This window comes from Tupaia chinensis, unplaced genomic scaffold, assembly GCF_000334495.1.
Source record: "Tupaia chinensis unplaced genomic scaffold, TupChi_1.0 Scaffold145659_1, whole genome shotgun sequence".
In the NCBI taxonomy this organism is placed as follows: domain Eukaryota; kingdom Metazoa; phylum Chordata; class Mammalia; order Scandentia; family Tupaiidae; genus Tupaia; species Tupaia belangeri.
In genome coordinates, this window is record NW_006205516.1 from 980,950 (window position 1) to 993,478 (window position 12,529).

General features: G+C 41.3%; 1 long non-coding RNA gene across 1 annotated transcript; it reads left to right on the plus strand.

Moving 5' to 3' along the window:
- Positions 1-459: 459 nt before the first annotated feature.
- LOC114006102 (uncharacterized) lies at positions 460-11,550 on the plus strand. The gene is made up of 3 exons (XR_003547865.1): positions 460-529; positions 4,274-4,344; positions 11,387-11,550. It is a non-coding gene; the product is annotated as an uncharacterized LOC114006102 (long non-coding RNA).
- The last annotated feature ends 979 nt before the right edge of the window (positions 11,551-12,529 follow it).

Here is a 12,529-nt window from a genome sequence, read left to right on the forward strand (position 1 = left end):
TCTCGAATCGTCTCCATATGTTTAAAAACAGGGAACCACTTTCTCCACTGACTTATTTGCCACTGCAATACCCACCCACCTGTGTGTGCTCCAAATCCTTATGGGATGGAGAAACAGAGGAAAGGGATTACGACTTGACTATGCTCCATTAAGAGGTGATTTCTCCTCTCTTTCTCTCACTCTGGCCCTCTGGCAATAAAAAAAGGAGAAGAAAAGGGCCAAGGACAAATGTGGAACACCAAGGGCCCTGGTGTGCTACAACATCTCAATATCAGGTAGGGGAAAATGAATCAGGAAAGGAGATACAGAAGAACCAGCCAATGAGGTAGGAGGAAAATTAGGGGAGTATGGTGTTTCAAAAGACAAGTGATAAAAGTATTCAAAAAGGAGGGCGTGCTCAACTGTGTCAGATGCTGCTGGAAGGACAAGGTAACATATATTTAACGGGAGCAGTTTTCACTGAAGCAGTTCGGTTTGGAAGCCTGACTGGAGAGAGCTTAAGAGAACGGAAAGTGAGGCCATAAGGACAGTGAGTATAGATCTCTTTTGCATCCAAGGGATGCAAAGAAATGGGATGGTAACAAGAAGAGGATTTGAAATCAAGGGGGGGGGGTTTGGTGTGTTTTGTTACCGTTGCTGGTGAGTTTAGGAGAGAAGACAGTTTCACATGTCCCAATGGACTAGAAGACGGTGCTATTGTCTTCAGGACCTTTAGGATCCCACTGGGGAATAGCCAAGTGTGCTGGAAGGGATTTCAGTCTAAACTCAAGGATTAGGTTGAATGATTTGATTTAGGACAGGATGGGCTCTAGGGCTACAGATGTCAGGATATCCTCTTTGTTTTCCTTTTGTCTTTCGTATTTTTCTCTTTAGTAGTTTTATCCTTTTCTTCTACTGCTGGCAGTGATGGGTCAAAGGCAATGGTAACCCACCTGGTACTTCGGGTAACGGTCTCCTTTTTCCATGGGCTTCTTTAAAGCTCAGAGAGATTTTTCCCTAGTGTCTACAAAGTCTTCCTTAAAGGTGGGGATAGAGAGTGTTGTCATATTTGTTTGTTTAAATTTTTTTGCTATGGGGCACATGCACTCGCTGGAGAGAGACGGAGAGAGAGAGAAACAGGGAAATGAGAAATCACCCCTCAGGGGGATGGTCACACTGCAATCCCTTCTCCTCCATCTTCCTGTCGGAATTTTGGGCACACATATATGCTTGGCATGTTTCTCAGGACTCCAGGTCTCGGATTCAAACTATGGAGTTAGCTGTGTGGGATCCAGCGCCTTAACTATGACGTCACCTGCAGGCCCACCATGTTTATAAAGATGGCCTAGGAACTTAGCAGTGATATGAATTGCTTCTGTTCTCCCTCTGAATTTCTGAGGGGCTTCTGAATTTCCCTGCTTTAGGTAACAGACTCCTTTTTCCACTGGCTTCTTTAAAGCCCAGAGAGATTTTTCCCTAGTGTCTACAAAGTCTTCCTTAAAGGTGGGCATAGAGAGTGTTGTCATATTTGTTTGTTTAAATTTTTTGCTATGAGGCACATGCACTTGCTGGAGAGAGACGGAGAGAGAGAGAAACAGGGAAGTGAGAAATCACCCCTCAGGGGGATGGTCACACTGCAATCCTTGCTCCTTTCAGATCTCCAGATGCAGTCTGGATAAATAGTGGAGGCAGGAACGCCAAGGGGGAACCATCCTTCTTGGACGATATGTATATGTGCGAGCTCTCTTGGTGGTGTATGTGTGGTAAAAAAAGGGAGTGTGGCTTTTTGGCTCACTGAGGTTGAGCGACTTGAACAAAGTATAAATACCTTTCAGCTGGGAACATATATGTAGTTGAATGAGTTCATGGGTTTATTACTCATTGCAATTCCCATACACACTGTGGGGAACCATGGAGCATCTCAGTAAGTGGATCTGAAGCCATCTCGGCACCATGGCTTTTGGAACATTTTGCTCTCCAAGGCCTCAGTCACCCTGGCTATGTGAACTCTAAAGTTCCCCTTAGCCTTGGAGCCTGTGATAAACATTTCTATATGTATATATTTTTTCAAGACTTATTTATTTATTTCCATTTATTATTATTTTTTAATTTGACCAGAGAGAGAGAGAAAGGGAGAAAGCAAGCTGCCAGGTTCGGGACTCAAACTGTGGTCAGCCATACGGGAATCTAGTGCTCTTAACCACCACACCACCTGTCGGCCCACTTAATGTATATTTTTGTGTGTGAGTATATCTGTGACATAAAGTTCTGGCAGTGGTATTACTGAATCAAAGGTATGTGCATTTTAAATTTTGATAGATAAGTGCAAATTTCTCTTCAGAAAGTTAGAGCTATTTACCCTCCATAGTGTATGAGAGTCCCCTATTTTCTTCACTTTCTTCAGCAATGATATATTGCCAAAAGTAAAATTTTTTGACAACCCAATAGCTGAAAAAATTAATTTGAATTTTTAGAAATTTATTTATTTCATAAGCAAGAGACAGATGAGAGGAGAGAGACAGAGAAGCAGGCACTTCAGTAGGGTCTTCATGACACAGTCTACCCACAGCTCAGGGTCATGGGCATGTGCATACCTGGTGTATTCAGGGAGTTCTCTGGATGTGACCCTGGAACTTTTCCAAGTGGTCAGCCTTACGGAAATGTCGTGTTGCCACTAGGCCACTGTCCAGCCCCCTTAATCTGATATTTTGGTTTATTTTTTCCAGTTATGAGTCTTCCTCTCTCTTTTTATCACCAGAGGGTGCATGTACTCAGCAGAGAGAGAGAGAGAAAGAGAGAGAGACAGAGAGCACCCCCTCCATTGGGGCGTGGTCCTGCTATAATCACTTTTCTCCACTATTTCATCCTATCAGAATTCTGTACACATATACACAGATGCTCAGTGTGTTTTTCAAGTTGCCAGGGCAGGGATTCAAACTGCGATCAGTTATGTAGGATCCAGGTCACTACTCACAGTACTTAAACACTGTGTTATGGGGCCAGCCCCTGAGTCTCTCCTTATATGATTAGCTATTTGTATTTATTTTTGTATGACTTGCCTTTGAACCCTTTGCCCCCTTTTATACTAAGTTGTTGTCTTCTAATGATTTATGTGAACACTTGACAAATTTTAAAAATTGGCTCCTATATCTATCATATTTGTTGCAGGTATTGTTTCCCAGTTTGTCATTCTTTTGTTGACTCATTTTTTGACCAGAAATTTACATTTTTACATTGTCAAATGTCTCCTTCTTTTCCTATATGTCTCTGGATGTTTACTCAGACCATTTTGTCTCCCTGGACATACGTATTAATAGTAACAAGTCTCCAAAACTCATAGGCCTTATCACAAAGCAATAGATTAGGGTTTTTGCATTTGTCTTTTTAAAATTTATGTATTTATTGAGAGTGCATTTGCACGAGAGAGAACAGCTTCAACAGGGTCTCATCATGCTGTGATTCCCTTTCTTCAGCCTGTGAGCTAGCTCTTCAGGTCTTCGGTACTACACACACACACACACACACACACACACACACACACACGCACACACCTAGCATGTTTTATTTCCAGGTCAACCTCGGAATCTGAATTGGTGGTTGGTCCTGTGACTTCCAGCACTGCAGAGCACCAAGTCAGGACTCCTCCTCTTCTTTTTTTTGAGGGGGTGGGGTGGGAGTAGAACAGCTTTATTGAAATATAATTAGCATACTATAGATTTAATCTATTTAAAGCATATAATCCAGTGCTTTTTAAATCTATTGACAGATGTGTGCAGCCTTCACAACCAATTTTATAACATTTTCATGACCTCAAAAAAACCCTATGTATTTTTTAACTATAATCCTCAATAAACCCCATACCCTAGCTTTAAGCAAGAGATTCTCTGTATCTATGTATTTGCTTATTCTGCACATTACATATAAATGGAATCATTGTCTTTTTAAAGGGTGACTAATGCTCCCTAATGGCAATTCCATTTGTATATCTTTTCTGTTTTTTTTTTTTTAGAATTATTTTTCTTTAACTTTATGTATTTTATTTTAATTTGACCAGAGAGGGAGAGAGAGATAAAGTGAGAAAGCAAGCCACCGGGTCCAGGACTCAAACCATGGTCAACCATGTGGGAGTCCAGTGTCCTTAACCACCATGTTACCTGCTGGTCCCATCCATTTGTATATCTTTTCTTGAATAAGAATCTAGAGCTGAAGAACAGGAGACAAGGTGAAATTATCGCATTATGCCCTGGACATCAAATGATAATCTTCTGCCTTTTCATTCTGTATTTTATTTTAGTGTTCTTACCATGGCTGAACTACTAAGTGAAGTTTCTGACTGCCTGGAAGTTCTGGAGGCCATTGATGAGGGTAAGTAATCCAATAAAACCTTGATAACTAGAACTAGATTTGTTTACTGTGATTACCCCTGCAAAATAGAACCAAGTCATGAGGAAACAAGTTCATACCAAATCTCTACTAATATTAGACTCAGTTCACATTTGCTTTTCCATTTATCTAACCTCTTTTCTGCCATCTCCATCTCTGGAGATGTATAGTCAAAAGGTTTCTCTGAGACAGCACAATTTTATTTAAAAATGGTTACCAGGTTCTTACTTACTAAGCTAGGGAAAACATTTCTACTTAATAAACAAAACAAAACAAAACAAAACAAACCAGTGAGGACAAACCGTAATTTAACAGATTCAGCTGATGTTTTACTGTAGATAGTAATCCAGATTTAACCAATAGATGAATTGTAATTGCAGAGTAAAAGAGGGGGCAGAAACAAAACACACCACCACAAGCTGTTAAATAGGATTAAATTTACAAAAATGCTCTTTTACAAAACTTACTCAGATGTGTATTCATTGCCAAAATTGTGGTGCCATCTATGAGTTATGGGAGGCAAAAGTCACTCAACAATGATAAGCTTTATACACAAACAAGAGTGTGTTCACACACACAAATATGCATGTGTGTGCACACATACAAACACACACACTTAAAAGGAACCATAAGACACAAAGTAAGACACTGAGTTTAAAGACAGAACAGAATTAAACAGTTAATGAGTTATTCAGTTTGTTTGTTTTGCCGAGGCAGGGGTGGGGGGACAGGAGCTGGGTTTTCTTTAGCAGTGTATGATGCAGAAGACTTGGTCTAGAAGGACAGAAAAAGTGAAACTTCCTTGTGGTTTCCTGGAGGCCTGACTTCACTGATGATGTAGGGAAGAGGATGCTGAGCCTGGTCATGGATTCTTGAGGGCAGAACTTAGGGTTTCTTCATCTCTGTGTTACCACTGATGAGTACCAGGTCTCAGACAGAGTGATTGGGCAACTCTAAAACATTGAGTTAATGAATGAGTGGCCTCCTTGCCAAGGCAGACCCAATTACCAAACCAATTGATTTATCTTTCTGAATACGAGCTAAACAGATGTCTTACAAAAGAAGGTGGTGATGTGGTGCATCTTGAAGAATGGAGGTAAGGTAATGTGTTTTCTCTGTTCTCAAGTGTTTTAAAAGATCGAATATTTGGGGACCAGAAGATGGTGTAATGATTACCTTGCTGGACTCTCACATAGTCGACCACAGTTTGAGTCTCGGACCTGGCTGCTTAAAACTCATGCCAGGTTCATGTGCATGCATGCCCAAGATCCTGGGAGGAGAACGGAGGAGAAGGGATTACAGTGTGGCTATCTTCCCAGGGGTTGATTTCTCGCTTTCTCTCTCTCTCTCTCTATGGCAAGTACATGTGCCCTATAGCAAAAACAAAACAAAACAAAAAAATCTCTTAAAAAAAAAAAGACCGAATATTTGGGTACATTTTTAAAACTATTTAGCATTGGCCAGAGAATAAGGTAGATGTTGGGAGGTTTAAAGGGAAGAGAGGTTAGTTAGAAATGTTTTATTTTCAAGCAGCAATGCAAGAGAACAAGGTCATCATTATGTAATGCATTTTTAAAGCTCATTAAGGTCAACCCAGGTGGGCTGCCTGTGGGCATGATGAATTAAAAAAATATACAACCCAGAGTGAGCAATTTTGTTTTCATTTGATTTTGCTCTGTTTCCCTCTGGGGGGGAAGGGTTAAAAAAAAAAAAACTGCCTTCAATGGTCTATTTTCTGACATGTGACACAGTGAAGACACTCATTGGATGAGGACATTGAAAGTTGCTTGCTATTTGGAAATGCATAGCCCTTGGACTTGGACGGGAAAATCAATGGCTTTGTTATAAAAGTCCAGAGAGCTGTCAGTTCTCAGAATTAGCTCACTAAAGCATTGTACCCGTGGCAGTGTAAGCTACCCAGTTACCCAGTATATGGTTAACCCATATAAACACTGTTGGTTACAAGTGTGGGCAACCAATATAAACGTGGCTGGCTGCAAGTGTGGGTTTTGACCCATTATGTCTATCTTCCTTTTGTACTTTTAGTAGCTTTGAAAACCAGCCTGTGCAGGACTCAGCTGCTGGCAATTTAGCCACCCCTTTAAAAAAAGAAACCTTGAAAGGCCGATTTGTGTGCTTGAATATATGGCAGCCATCTTGGGTTTCATTAGCGTTTTGAAGGTAACATAGCATGTGAACAGTATCTGACCTTTTCTCTCACTCCCAGGACTGAGACCAAGGCTGAGCTCTATATATGTGAGTCTGATACATTGCAGGTAGGGAGATCTCCCAATCAAAAGCTGGCTGAAGACTTAGACTTTTGTCACTAACATTGGCTGGCAATGAGTGGCTCACTAAGGCCGCATTTAGCTTCCAAGTCACTGCTTTAGATCAAGGAGCAGTGAGCTTGCCATGTTTGGTGGTCACCATCTCTTGGTGCCTCCCCAACTCCTTGCTAACAAAACTATACCACTTCCATACTCAGAGCTATCCCACAGGATAGAATGGGAAACATTCTTTTCCTTCTAGTGCCCATGGCTAAGACACACATACTGCTTAAGGTACTTTGAATACCTATGGGACAATAAGTTGTTATTTTTGTCCAGTAAAGAATGGAAAGTTGGAAATAGATGCATGCTTAATTTTTGGCATTTATTATAGTTCTAAAGTCACTAGTCATTTTGTTAATTTAGGAACATAAAATATTAATGTATACTTTTGACTGCTCATGAAATGGTTATGTTTAGTAAATTCAGTTTTACAGTCTGAAGAGTTCATTGGAAGGAAATTTAAAAAAAAAAAAAAAAAGAGGGCTGAGACCAGCAGATGGTGTAATGGTTATGTCGCTGGACTCCCACACAGGACTACAGTTCAAATCCCATACCCAGCAACTTAAAATTCATGCCAGGCACGTGAACATGCGTGCCCAAAATCCAGAGAGGAGCATGAAGGAGAAGGGATTGTGGCGTGTCCATCTTCCCTGGGGGATGATTTCTTGCTTGCTGGTTCTCTGTCTCTCTGGTGAGTGCACGCACCCTATGGCAAAAAAATCTCTCTTAAAAAAAAAAAAAGACAGAGGGCATGCATGCTTACCAAAGAGAGAGAGAGAGAGAGAGAGAGAGGAAGGGAGGGAGAGAGACAAAGTGAGAGAGAACATACCCTCCAGACCCTTGAGCTTTGCCTTCCTCTTTTTCCATTTTGGCATTTTGCAGTAAGAAGAGTGACAATCACTATGTTTATAAACCCTCTGAGATAAAGTTGTTCCCCCTTCAGAAGGTCATAAGGAGATTCACCTGTTAAGAATCAATAAATCTTGCTCCCTTTGTTGGGAAAATGGTGATGCCTCCAAAGGCTAAAATACCGCATGCTCCTTCCTGTTTGTGAGAGGACTCTGCCTAATTTGTTCTCCCTGGGTGTGAGTTTAGTGGAGTGTTGAGGCTGCTCATGTCAGCTTGGGGGACTTGTTATGCACATCTCTTCCCAAAGGTCATGTTGGTAGCTTCAAATTGGCCATGATGAGGGCATTTACATCACAGAAACAGGGAAATCCTCTTGTGCCCATACTCAGGGCATTTCTCCCAAATAGGCAGTTGTTAAACATTTTCCAGCACAAAACTGAACATTTTAATCAGTAATTTTTATAAAAGCATCACCATTTTATAGTTTTGAGAGAAATCATCGGGGGGGGGGGGGGGGGAAGAGATTATGAGGAGAAGATTATGAGAGAAGGTCAAAGAGCAAAGTAGAGATGATTTTAGAGCCAACCTACTCTGTGCTGTATACTCTCAGGACTTTCACACTGAATCTTCAGAGTACTGTGAGGTCAACCATCACTTTAAATATTTTGTTTTTCTAGGAATTAGCTTAATTATTTTCTGAAAAATTAAAGAAAGGAACTTGGGAGAAAAATATACTTCTTATTGTATTTTTATTTTTTTATTCTTTCTATCTATAGGTAGATTGCCAAGTTTTCCCAACCATGACCCTATGTAGGTGCATCCTTGTAGATAAGAAATTGCCCAAGTTATTCAAAACAGAAATTGCTCAGACAGCAATCATCAGGCAAATAGTCCTCCCTATTTTTATTGCCTCATCTCAGGTCGACTTCTGCTTATTTTAGAGTTCATTTCTGATGTATAGATATGGGGATGCCTCTCATGAATACTTATAGAATTGAATCTTGCCCTAATAAATGAGTGATTACTGAATCCCTAAATACCACCTCACATTTTGTTGAACATTTACTACATTGCCAAACCCTATGCTAAGTTCTTTATCTATGTTATTTACAATGTACACCTATCCCTATAAAGGCCAGTGTTTAAATTACAGGATGCATAAAGGTGACGCTGCTCAGTAGACTCATTCAAGGGGAGTGACAAACTGTGTTGATATTCTGTGCCCCTCAGTGGACTCAGTTGTCTCTCAAGTGTTACTGCTTGCCTTTCACTGTGCTTGTTGCTAAGGGGGATGCTAAAGGGGGCCTGCCCACAGCCTTAACATCATGGGACATTATATCTGATTACTTTCTCATTGATACCCAGATCATAGTAAGTGTTTGACCTTAATAAATATTTATTGAATAGATTTTAAAAAATGAATGAATGAGGAGACTAGAGAGAATTCAGATGTAAAGCTTATGGTGCTAAGAGTCAAGTTTTAGGTATTCAGAGAAAAGGGAGAAGGGCAAATTGTACTGATTGATGGAAAACCAGATTTTAGGCAGGCCTTGAAGTTTAGGAACATTTCTAATAGACGGGCCCAGGAGTAGTATCAGTATACAAATAAGTCATAGCATTTCGAAGCTACAGGGAAGCCTAGCTGAGCATTTCCCAAAGTGTGTTTTGCCAGACATTCTGCTTACATGCATTTGGGAGACAGTATTGTTGCCTAGTTTCTTGGAGCTTCACCATATACATAAGCATTCTGAAGTTTCAGAAAAGTCTTGTTGGAAAGCAAACCACAGAAGTTTTGTCTAATCCAGTGTTTCCCAGATTAACAGTACTGCAGGTCCCTTTTACATGCAACAACCCATGAGCATCTTCCTGAATGCACTGTGGAAAATGCTAATCAAGGGCAATTCTCTCCTTTTCCTGCTACTGAGTCCCAGAGAAGTCAAATGATTTAGCGATGGTCACAGAGCTAACTGATAGCAGATCCAAGCCTAGGATTCCAGACCTTTCTGACTCTTGAGTGGTATTTTTCAGTATACCACCAAGCCTTTCAAAATGGCTGCTGCATTGGCAAATCCCTTGGCTGGGCCCAGCACCACCAGTGCAATATTTCTATGCTGACAAAGGCCCTCAAGAAAGCAGCCTGTTGAGAATTGGAGTTGCAATACTGATATCAGACAAAATAGACTTTAAGCCAAAAGATAGAAGAAGAAAGAAGGACATTATATAGTACTAAAAAGACCCATTCGCCAAGAAGATATAACACATTGTTTTTTGAGAGACTTTTGCTATAGGGCGTGTGCACTAGCCAGAAAGACAGAGAGAGACAGAAAGTGAGAAATCCCCCCCCGGGGCCATGTGGGGATGGTCATATCACAATCCCTTCTCCTCCATTCTCCTCTCGGGATCTCGGGCATGCACGCACATGCGCCCAGCATGAGTTTAAGCCACCGGGTCTGGGACTCAAACCATGGTCAACTACATGACAGTCCAGCAAAATAGTCATTATGCCAAATGCTGGTCCCAGATATAACACTTTTAAATATCTGTGCACCCAATGGTGGAGCACTCAAATACATGAAAGAGAGAATGTTGGATCTCAAGGGAGAGATAGACTGCAACACAGTAATTGTTGGGGATCTCAACACTCCGCTCTCTCCTTGGGGATCTCAACACTCTGCTGTCTCCTCTGGACAAAAAATAAATGAAGAGATACAATATCTAAATGATACCATAAATGAAATGGACTTGAGAATTATAATGAGCCACCTGAGTTGGTAAATTATTGCATGTAAAAGAGCTAATTATTTCCTTCTGAAGACTGTAGCATGCCCACCTCACCCCCATCTTTGACTGAGCCCTGATAAAGACATATATGCTTATTAGGAAACTCAAGAAAGCCCAAACAGGAAAAGTCTTCAGAGCATTTAAGCTCTCATTCCTCACTGTTACTCTGGTAATTATTATAACTAGACAAAGTTTCATTTTTCTGCATGTGCAGAGGGCAGCAGTCCTGTAGATAATCCATACCAATTGGCAATAGTTGAAGAATACACACAATGCTCATCACACACACATATGATACACATACACTCATACACACACATGCACACACACCTTGAAAACCCCTTGGTATCTGATTTTGACATGCCTTTTGCACAAACAGCTTCTTTGCCTGGGCAGCCCTTTCTTCTTTATAGTTTTGGCCTTCTCTCTGGCTCATAAATTCCTTCCTCAAGGGCTGCACCCACCCCTGACTGCACACATCCCTGACTGCACCCACCAACTACGCTTGCTCTTTGGGCCTGCCTCCTTTCAGCATGCAGGCTGAGTAGTATCAACTCCCACTTGGATTTCTAAGGGTTCTGAAGTGTTTTTCAAACACAGAAGCTTGCCTCTTCCACTGGATTGCAATGACTCCAAACATTGGGGTAGAGTCAGGGGGTATCAAGTGCTTACATTGACTCAATGATTGTCTCACATGAAAGACCTTCTTCGGACAAGGCAAGAGGTGTGTGTGTGTGTGTGTGTGTGTGTGTGTGTGTGTGTGTTAATAGCTGAAATTGAGAGGCAAGTAAATGTTTTGTGAGTTTGGCCTGAATAGCAGCTTCCCAAAGATCACACACTGTGGCCTGGTCTTCTGCATTCACTAGCAATTCAGAAACGTTGTCCCTGAGTTACTAGTAGGAGAACAAACCAAGTGAATGATGCTTTGGGCACTTGGGGTAAGGGCCAAGAGCTGCACGGCACCTGGCATCACAATCCTTGTTCCTATCATTAAAGCTGTGTCCCCTTTTCCTGTCTTCCTTTCTAACACAAGATTTTGCCTCATTTCCATTTTTCATTTCCAGGAAAGAAGAAATCCAAATTTAAAGCCTTCAAGAGCTTTTTTGGCAAGAAGAAGAAAAAAGAGCCTGTAGATACCCAAAGAGGGAGGATGCTAAAACCAAGCTTATCCAGCAGCAATATTAACATCTGTTCTCTGAAGCCAGTTCAGGAAGGTCAACCAACTGAGCCTAGGTAAGCTCACGTAGGGACTGGGGACAGTGCAAGCAGCAGACAGCTAGATCAATGCCCTCTACTGGAAGCCAAATCACCAATGGACCTTTGGTCCCAGGAACCTTTGGTCTTCCTATGTTCGTTACCAATGCAGCCCATGTCCAATAGACATTTCATCTGTGTGCATATGCATGTTTGTTGTCTGGGCTACCCAGCTCAGTGAGTTAGGGCATGGAAAATACACATCCCATTCCCCAAGAGCATTGGTTGGGAGGGTGCAGATACATCAAGGGAACTCATCTTGTCACAGCTAAAATAACTTGAGTTGTGGAACCTATTTCTAATAAGGAGCTGTTTCACATGGTAAGGAGTGCCTGCATCGTTTAAGAGGCTTGGTCCTGTTTGCTTGCCCAACCCTCAGACTGCAGATTTGGCCAAGCAGAGTTAGATCTTATAATGAGTGATTAAAGTCTTAGATAGTAAAGCCATCTAGCCAGTGCAGGGCGGGGGGCAGGGGGGCGGGGACATAAACATGAAATCAATGTGTTGCTATAAAAATATTGACAAGCTGGGTGGGCATGTGGCATGGGGGTTAAGGTACTGAACTCCCACATGACTGACCTTAGTTTGAATCACAGATATAGCAGCTTGAAACTCACACTGATTTTCCCTTTTTCTCTCTCTCTGTCTCTGGTCAAATTGAAAAAAAAAAAGATGATGAATAAAATTAAAATAATTCTTAAAAAAAATTAACAAGCAAACAGACAAGCAAGCAACCCAAATCCTTTTCTCTCTCCACCCCAGGAAATTACAGAAAATGATGTAACTGGTCACAGAGGATATGAGGAAGACTGTTTTTTAGCCACCATTGCCACCTTATTCAAATTTTCATCTGCAGTGTCTTAATTTCCACATCCTATTAGTACTCTCTCATCTGAACATCCAGTAGTAGTCCCAGCTGTCCTGGATCAATTGAACCCCTCCCCTCTTCTATG